Source organism: Solanum pennellii, chromosome 11 (genome assembly GCF_001406875.1).
Source record: "Solanum pennellii chromosome 11, SPENNV200".
Lineage (NCBI taxonomy): Eukaryota > Viridiplantae > Streptophyta > Magnoliopsida > Solanales > Solanaceae > Solanum > Solanum pennellii.
Genome location: NC_028647.1, coordinates 51,712,368 through 51,721,694, shown reverse-complemented (window position 1 = coordinate 51,721,694; position 9,327 = coordinate 51,712,368). Strand labels below are relative to the sequence as shown.

General features: G+C 43.8%; 1 pseudogene; it reads right to left on the bottom strand.

Annotated features, from left to right (window-relative positions):
- Positions 1-6,676: 6,676 nt before the first annotated feature.
- On the bottom strand, positions 6,677-7,489 carry LOC107003918 (annotated as a pseudogene).
- Positions 7,490-9,327: the final 1,838 nt, after the last annotated feature.

The following is a 9,327-nucleotide window of genomic DNA, read 5'->3' as shown; positions in this document are numbered from 1 at the left end:
TCACCCTTGCTTATTGGACTTTTATCTTGATCCTTCTTTTGAACTCTGAGAGCTAGCTCCTCAACAGTATAACATCTTTCGGATTGGGTCATGCCCTGTGCAGCAGCAGTCTCAATCACAAATTTTGTCTTGATAAAAGTTTTTGATGGCACCAAGGCAACAACCTTTGCGGGTGTCAAGATAATGAACTCTTTCTTCTCTTTGATTCTCTAGGAAGATACATCCTTTTCCAACTCGTCATTAACGATCGGGGTTATCACTTTCGTCCCACACCAATCATCGTCTATTTCTATCATAGTGACGTTGCCGCCTCCATGATTCGGCAAAGGTTTGATATTGACATTAAGTGCAGCTGGTTGGAGAGAAACTACCTCTTGGTCAATTAAATCCTTAATCTTGTGCTTGAGGTTGATACAGTCCTCAGTGTCATTGATATACCGTGGTTTCACGGTATTTTCAATACTTTTTCCTTAAGTTTAGTGTGTGTCCAAAAGCTTTTTCGTATTGATTTTTATATAAGTTTCCCTTTATTTGCAGGAAATCTGTCTAAGGATGAACCCGAAAGTTTTTGAGCAATAAATGCAGAAAAGTTACAACCTAAGGAGCTTGTGACGGTCCGTCGTGCCTGTGACAGTCCGTAGGTGGCGTCGTAGTGAAGCTGCTGAAGGAATATGGGGAGGTCTGACCATGTGTGGGGTTAATTGGAAAAATTGGTAACATTTAAAAAAACCCACCCCTTCATTTCACCCATTTCCTTCCGTCAATCTCCCATTTCCCTCCCTTTTCAACTTCCAACTTCCTACATCCCTTCTCTATCAACCGATCGCTTCCCCAAATTCCCTAATTACGGATATCTCCCTTCAACTGGTCGGAGTCGTCTGTTGTGGTTCTGTTCTTGATCACCAAGTACCTACCTTGCTTGTTTTTCTCAAATTCTCAGGTATGTGTCTTTGATTTCTACCATTTACATTGATTTTTGTATATCAATTAGTATTAGCCTATTTCTTATTGATGGGTCTTCATTCTTTGATCCAAATTTTGTCTGACCTAGGTTGAGAATCCTCAAAATTGCCTTGTTAAAACTCTAGAAATAGGTGCTTTAGCAGTGCTAGTTTACTAGGTATTTGGGTTAGAAACATATAGGTTATCTCTAAGTATTCAATGTTTGTCATAGGGGATGATTGTGGCATCCCCAGTTCTGTCACTGAATTACCGAACGAGACCCCGATGACGGACCGTCGTACCGACGAAGGACCATCATAGAGTCTGTTCCAACATACACTGTACGATTTCTCCAAATGTCTTTCAACGGATACATGCGACGGACCATCATTCCCCTACGGTCCGTCCTGCACAACCGTTCTGGTTGTCAGAGACCCTTTTCACTATGTGTCTCCATACTATTACTAAATGTTCTCTGACGGACATCTACGACGGACCGTCATACCCTCGACGGTCCATCCTGCACAACCGTCGTGTCGATCAGTGACCCCTCTCCTGAGGGTCTCCATACTTTTTCTAAGTGTCCTCTGACGGACATCTATGACGGACCGTCATACCCTCGACGATCCGTCCTGCATAACCGTTGAGACGGTCAGAGACCTCTCTCCTAAGGGCCTCCATACTTTTTTCTAAGTACCCCTCGAGGGACCATCATTGTCACGATGGTCCGTCCTGCTTATCCATCATACTTGTCAGAGACTTTCCTTCAGGGGTCTCCACATCAACATAATTGAAGTAAGACATGACGGTCCATCGTACTCACGATGAGGCATCACCTGGTCCGTGGTGTTTCACTGTTACTACAGAAAAGTCATTACAACTTAGCTCTTATATTTATTTTGTGTCATTTTTGCTCGTATTGTTTGCTCCTTCTCGTACTAATATTGATTCTTTACAGGTACTATCTCTAATGGCACCAAAACATGATCGAGTTTACGCACGTGGGCATTAAAAGTCTGTCGCCTTGTCTGCCTGCCTGATCATAGGATCTGATGATGAGCGTAATCCCGACTACGTACCCCCAGGCACTGCCAAGACATAACAAGCTGCACGGGCTACAAGAGCTATGCCAAAAAAGTTGACGTCTGGCGTAATCACTGCCTCCTTGTGTGATGAGGAGCGCACACTGACTGGCACACCTTCCGGATCAGCTACACATGAAGAAGGAGCGTTTGGCTCCTTAGGAGTTTCGTGGTCGACGGACGCCTTCGGGTCAGCCGAAGTCCCTGCCCCCGCTACATCTGCACAGTCTGCCTCGTCCAATGAGGCTGACAGTTCTGATTCCACTCCTGGATCACCGACTCGTGCTCTTACCCCAGTTGCCGAGCAACCCAACTTGTGGTGTGTCGACGGCAATATCAAGTTTATTCAGACGCAAAGTTTCTGAATGATAAAAGAGTCATGACACAGACCCTTACACTGGAGAGGCGGGTCCTTACGGGTAGTCTCCTCACCATGCCAGAGATCCACAATCTCTTCACTAGACAACGACTGGAGTGGACAACGCGTTCTTTGGGCCCTTATAGTGAGGAGTTGGTCCAAGAGTTCTACGCCTCTTACGTGGCAACTCTCAGATCACAGATAGATAGGTGGGCTGCCCCCGCCAAATAGGCCCCACTTGAGCATGTCCGAGTACGTGGCATTCAAGTTGATATCTCCCTGGCTGCCATCCACCAGTATCTATACGGGGAGCATGTTGATGCCAACCTGACCCCTCTCACCGCCGAGTTCGACTACCGGTGGCGAATTTTCAAAGATGGCAAATTCTTACGTGAGCCATCGCTAAGAGAGACCACCAATATGTGGATGGCCCTGCACTTGTCTGTTGATGTAGAGGGTGCCGATGGGTAACAGAGCCGAAGGGAGCCATCAAGAAGGCTAACTTGACCTTCATGACTAAGTTCTTATGGTTGATTGTACGCCACTACCTTTCCCCCACGGCCGCTTATAATATAGTCACATGGGATTGTGCAGTTCTGATGGCGGTGATGATAGCCGGGTTTGAGGTGGACTTTGCTTGGCTTCTATATGCGGTCATGCACGAGAGGGCTTTTAAGGTCACCACTACTTACCCTTTTCCGTGCATGATATTTTCCCTATGCAATTCCGCAGGTGTGCCCATCTGGCACGTTGATCAACTCAAGACTCCTTTGTGCACTTTTTATATCGGCCTCATCAGGGATGAGGCCAATGAGATGGCTCCACACAGAGGGCCCCGTGCAGAGTTGCCTCCACTTGATGAAGATCTTGCTTATACGGTAGCACATGCTTGCACGGCTACGCAGGATGCTTCTGAAACCACTAACACTACCCCGATCGTGTCTATCTCGGGTAGCAGCACTGCTCCAAGCTCCTCTCGCTCAACCTCTTTTCCCGCTCTGGTCCCGCTTGCTAGGGTCCAGAAACTAGAGGCACAGATGGCTACACTTCTGCATCACATCTAGCCTTGGATGTAGAGGTCTATTGCTGAGGCAGAAGAGCACTTGGAGCGGAAAATGGTCCTGAACACAGAGCGGAAGATCGTTGAGGTTCATCAGCGGTTGGACACTTTTGAGTTGCGGGTGCTAGCTCGGCCAGCCCCTCAGGTGGACGTGTCGACCCTTCAGGCTGCTGTCGAGACTCTGCGAGCGGCATTGATATGATCCTAGAGGCTAGGGTGCCTGAGTCTAAGGCCCCTTCTGTAGAGACTGCTGATGACACAGTGATGGATGCCTTATTCTCCACTTCAGAGATTCCACCACCTCCCCCTCAAGAGCATGCCAAGAGGCGCAAGGGTCGAGAGGAGGATGAGGCTAGAGCATAGAAGAAGGAGCGCCGTGAGATAGAGGCTGCGAGGAGAGCCTCACTTGCTGATGAGGAGGCGCGTCAGATCAGGTCTGTAGAGTCAACTGCTGGGGCATCTAGATCCAGAGATGTGGCGATAGCAGGAGGCTATGCTGATAGTACTATTGCTGATGAGGACACTAGTGAGGGTTTCCAGACTACAGAGGTAGTGGGTTTCGGGGAACCAAATCCACCAGCTTGCTGATCATTGGCACTTTGCGCCCCAGATTTGCTTCACCTACCACTCTCGTATTTCAATTTTTTATGCATTGGGGACAATTGCATGTCTTTTGTTGGGGGTGGGCAAATGGAAACTGAGTTCTAGGGTGAAGTATGAGTAGCCCAATTCACTATCCTCTTTTGGGGTTTGATATTGACATTAGGTGCAACTGGTTGGAGAGAAACTACCTCTTGGTCAATTAAATCCTTAATCTTGTGCTTGAGGTTGATACAGTCCTCAGTGTCATTCCCAACACTAATGCAACGATAAGCAAATCTCTGATCCGGCCTTTAGAATTTTGAAATTATATCCATGGGTTTTGACCCAACAGGGTGGATATATCCGGCATCAGTCAGTCGCTCGTAGTTTGGCATTGGAGCTTGGTAGTTTGGATGGGGATTTTGATATGGTGAAGCTTTGACTCGATACGAAGGAGGGGGTTCTTGGTAGCTCGACTGCACGTTAGAACAGTTGGGAGCAACACCCTAGTAGGGAGATGGAATTTGGTAGGGTGGAGGATGATTTGGGTAAATGGGAGATGGATTTTGGTAATTCAGTGATGGACTTTGGTATAATGGAGCTTGGTCGTTTTGATAAGTGGAGTTAGCATTCTGATAAATTGGAGGGTTATTGGGATGACTAGCTTATGTATAGCAAATTTTGTAGGAATTTTAGGAAGGCCAAGAACGAACTTGAGAATATGATGAGCTTCTGGGGGTTTTCTTACCCCCATATGAAACATAAATGATTTCTTCTCTTTTATTTTTCAATGTTCCTGATGATTTGGGTGATGCAGTAACACGGGATATTTTTCCCGTTTTCAACCCATCTTCGATAGTCTCACCAACTTTGACTATCTCAGCAAATGTATTCTCCTATGAGCAACATGATTTGATCAGAATACTTGGGCTCTTGCTCCCGCACGAACACTTCTACAATTTCCTTTTCTGATATTGGTGGTCTGACCCTTGCTGCTTCCTTTCTCCACCTATAAGCAAATTCTCTGTAGCTCTCAATAGATTTTGGCTTCATCTTCTCCAAACAATATCGATCAGGAACTATGACGACGTTATACACAAAATCCTTTACTAGAGCATTATAGTTGGGCCATTGCCTGGTTTCATGCAAAATGAAATATTCAAGAGCTTCTCCGCACATGCTTCGGCTGAAGAGCCGCATCAGTAAAGCTACATCCCTAAAAACTCTAACAAGCTGGTCGTAGTAGGCTCTCAAATGAGCCATAGGGTTCCCAACTCCTCCCAAAGTATCAAATTTTGGGATTTTGAACCCTTCTAGAAGGTCAAAATTTGGATGAATACATAATTCTTCATAACTAAGCCCAACAATATTAGGGACGCATTGGAGCTCTTTCACGACTTTATTGATCTTTTCTTTTATGTCCACCTTTGCCTCTTACTTTGCCCTCCACTACTTTTTATGTTCATTATAATGATCAAGCTCAAAACTGTGCAGATCATTTTTGGCAGGGACGGGAATTCGGAAAGTGGTTCTTTTAGGTAAGGGTGGAGATATAGAGAGACTCTGGGCATTTTGAGCAGTTTGATAATTCTGTGGGTAAGTATGAGGATAGGTATTCTGATTTAAGTGGTGGTGGGTGTTTGGGGATTAGAAGTATTTTTGTTTTGATTTTGATTTTGATTTTGCGGTGGCGGAGCGGTTTGATGGTGGGAATTTTGAGGATGGGGTGGCATTTTGTGGTGGTTGTTTTGAGGAGGGGTTGAGTTTTATAGGATGTAGAAGCATATTGTTGATTTTGGGTAGTCAGATCTATAACCGACGGATTTTGAGCAGGTGTAGATGGATTGTTCTGGGCTGGATCCATATTTGAATATGATAAGTAGATTGGAGGTTTCCCATCGGCAGCGTTAGCAGCGAATCCTGGTGGAGGCAGATCCTGTCTCCTTTGTATTTTACTCTCATCTCTGCAATATGTTGCATCAGCTACAAAATCAACTCATTCTGGTCCACTATAGTCGGTTGAGACACCACAACATCAGTAAGACTTACTTCTTCATTACTATCCCCCATAACTATCTTTCCTTTGTCTGAGCTTTGTCTAGGTAAGGAATCTACGGGACCTTTTGATCTGATGAAATAGGGATGATCCTTAAGCTTTTGATTGACACAGATCAGTTTCAAAGATCCTGAGAAGGAAAACAACTCAAAGGCAGATTTTTCAGTGCAGATTCAAAATACAAAATGCATAATATCACACAGAGAGAAGATAAACACACAAGTTGCTTTCTTTGAGGATATCTTCAACTCACCAGTAAGGACGGAAATACATTTTTAACAAGCAGGAGTTTGCTTATTTTAGTTTTGACACTGTCACAGAAAGTCTAAATCATGTTGAGTTACGGTCTTCTTGAAGCTGCTCTTTGACGTCCGTTGATCTGGTCTTTGTATCTTCTCGTAACATGAATGGGGAGAATGAAAATTTTTAATGATAGGGGCCGGGCATGGGAAGACTGCCTTCGTATCTCACAAGGAGAATTCAGGCCCAACGTTGTTCGAGTACAAAAGGGATATTTTCATTCATTCGTTCGTTAGGATTACAAGGAAATGGAAAAACAACAAAGCTTTAAAGATAAGATAATGACTCCATCTCTGTCATTTTCTTCTCTTCGTCATCTTTATCTTATCCATGGGGAACAATCTCAACTTCAATCTTTTCCATGTCGCTGAGGGATTCGAGGTCGTGCCGAAAGTCAAAACACTTTTTGCACAATGCTTTCGGATTTCGTGCTGAGGAGAATATTACATGTCCTAATTCTTGTAGAAATGGGTAAAGATGCCATTCTGAACCATATCCGAGTAGATTTCCCTCATTGTTTTCTTCAAAGGTCTGAATGAGCAATGAAAGAATTTGCTTCCCTCTGTGACCAATATATCATGACGTGATTCATCACATGTAAGGATGACGCCGTCACCCCAAGTGTTAGGAGTACTATCCATACTGAATAAATAACGTACTGCGTTTTTGGACCCAATAATACACTCCTCTAATGTATGCCCTTTTTCCTTGGGACGACATTCACACGTCTTGTTGGAGATCTCTTAATCCCTCTTGGGGGATGACTTCTTAACGGCTCTTAGCAGGACCCTAGGCCGATAGTGTTAAAAAATGAGAGTGCACTAAATAACCTCTATCTTCTTCCGGCCTTCGTGCGGATATGCCTCGAGAGAAATTTTGTTGTCTGCATTTGCCAGACGTCCCTCGAAAGAAGGTTGGCGGGCAAGTAACTCCTCATAACATTCCTCCTCATAACATTTTTCATTGATTTCCTCTTCGGGCCTCTCAAGAGGAAATAATAATTCCTATAAACGCTTTCGGCGCTGCTTTTTCGTTGCGATTCTCCCTTCTTCACTTGGTTTCTCTTGAATACCCTTTCCTTTGTCCACAGCAGAGATTTTTCCTTTCATCAGACAATAGAGTAATGTTTAGGATTTGGAGATGAGATTTGTCTTTTGAGTGAGAAACTTAAGACTCAGAAAATTTTGGTTGGACATTTTTTATAGTGACTTTTGTATATTTCTTCTAGAAATTTCTGGATAGAAGTGGACTTTTGATATCCTCACTCATAGAAACATAGCACATAATAAGTTAGACACACATATATCGCGTCCTAATCATGCTTGTGACCCTTTGTGCCAAGAGTAGGCCTAGCGATCTGAAGGATGTGTTGCGTCATTTAAACAAATTGTTGTATCCCTAAAATAAACTTCACTAAAAATCATAGCATTTGTTACATAATTTCAATCAAACGCGGTAGATTTCAGGGAGGGGGATAAATGCGAGTACATATAGAAAACATTCCCATGCAGGGGAGTTAAAAGGTTGATGGCTCGGCTCCTCTTCTGGCCTTCTCTACTTCTTCACAGATGATGCATTTGTTTGTAAACACGTACGGCTTAGCAAACACAGCTTTGGAAGATATTGATATGACTCGTAGACCGTCATCTGCTCGTCCAGGGTTGCGTCCAAACGCATCAGATAAGACCTTGTATCGGCTAGCTCTTGTGACATTACAGCTAAAACCCTCTAACTTTCTAACTCTCAGAACGGCTACTCTTGCTCCCTTTGCTGAAATTCTTGCTCTTTGTTATGAAATTCTTGCTACGTTTGTTTAAATTCTTTCTCCCTTCGGTCCAATTCCTGCTGAAAATGGTATGCATCGATCTGAAGACTTGTCTGTACGTCTTCAATTTCTTGACCTACATGTCGTGTTGGGTTCACTACACCATGCGTATCATTCTGCAACCATGTCTTGTATTTGTCTACATACCCAACTTCATATCTGTTTTTCAGCCATATCCCATTTCATATTGACACGTTTGGCCAATTCTTGGAGGATGACCTTAGCGAAAGTTATTTTCCACTCCCGCTGTAATTGACAACAAAAGAACTAGCATTCCTTTGGACGGGTGTGATTTGTGTTCTACAAAATTGTCGCATCACTCTTGCTGGGTTGTAGGGTCGTAATCCTCTGATGACAAGAAGGACTAAAAATTGATGTTTGGCCCCCTGTGCTGCTATCCTCTAAGAATTGAAGTTCAGTAACATTCATTGTATATCTCCTTCTCTAGAATCATAAAATACCCTTTCCCACGCATACCTGGTGGTATAAATTGGGAATCTACAGATGCTTAGGTAGAATTCATAATTATTGTAGGGGACTAGTCTTGTTGGCTTGGCCAACTCATGTGGCTGGGGACCGTCCATTTTGTAGTGATGCTCAATCATCCACCATTGAAGTAGAATGTTGCAACCATTGAAAAATGGGAACCCATTCTTACACAAACATAAAGATCGATAAACATCGGCCAAAATGATCGGGGCCAAACGATAGGATTTCTTTTCTTCTTCTTTCTTACCAATTTCTCTGAAGATGGAGTCTACTACCATCACGACCTGGATGTTGATCTCCTTTCCATCATCTTTAGGGAATACCATCGTTCCTAAGAGGCATGTTGAAAACGCAATGACCTGAGTTTTTCACCAAGCACTGTGATCATGGAATTCATTTGGAAATTGCTCTAAATAGTTATCGTGCCCCTATCTTTAGAAGAATCTTATTAGTGTTATACTTTGGGCATCTAACCAGTTAGCCCTTACAAGTAACAACATGTCTCTCAATTCTCCACTAGTTGGCCTATCTGGCAGAAGGATGTGATGATCAACACATTTTTTCCTCTTGCCATATGTCCCGTTAGAGTCCAGAAAATCCTTAATTTCCTCTAGTGTGGGTGTTATTTTGACA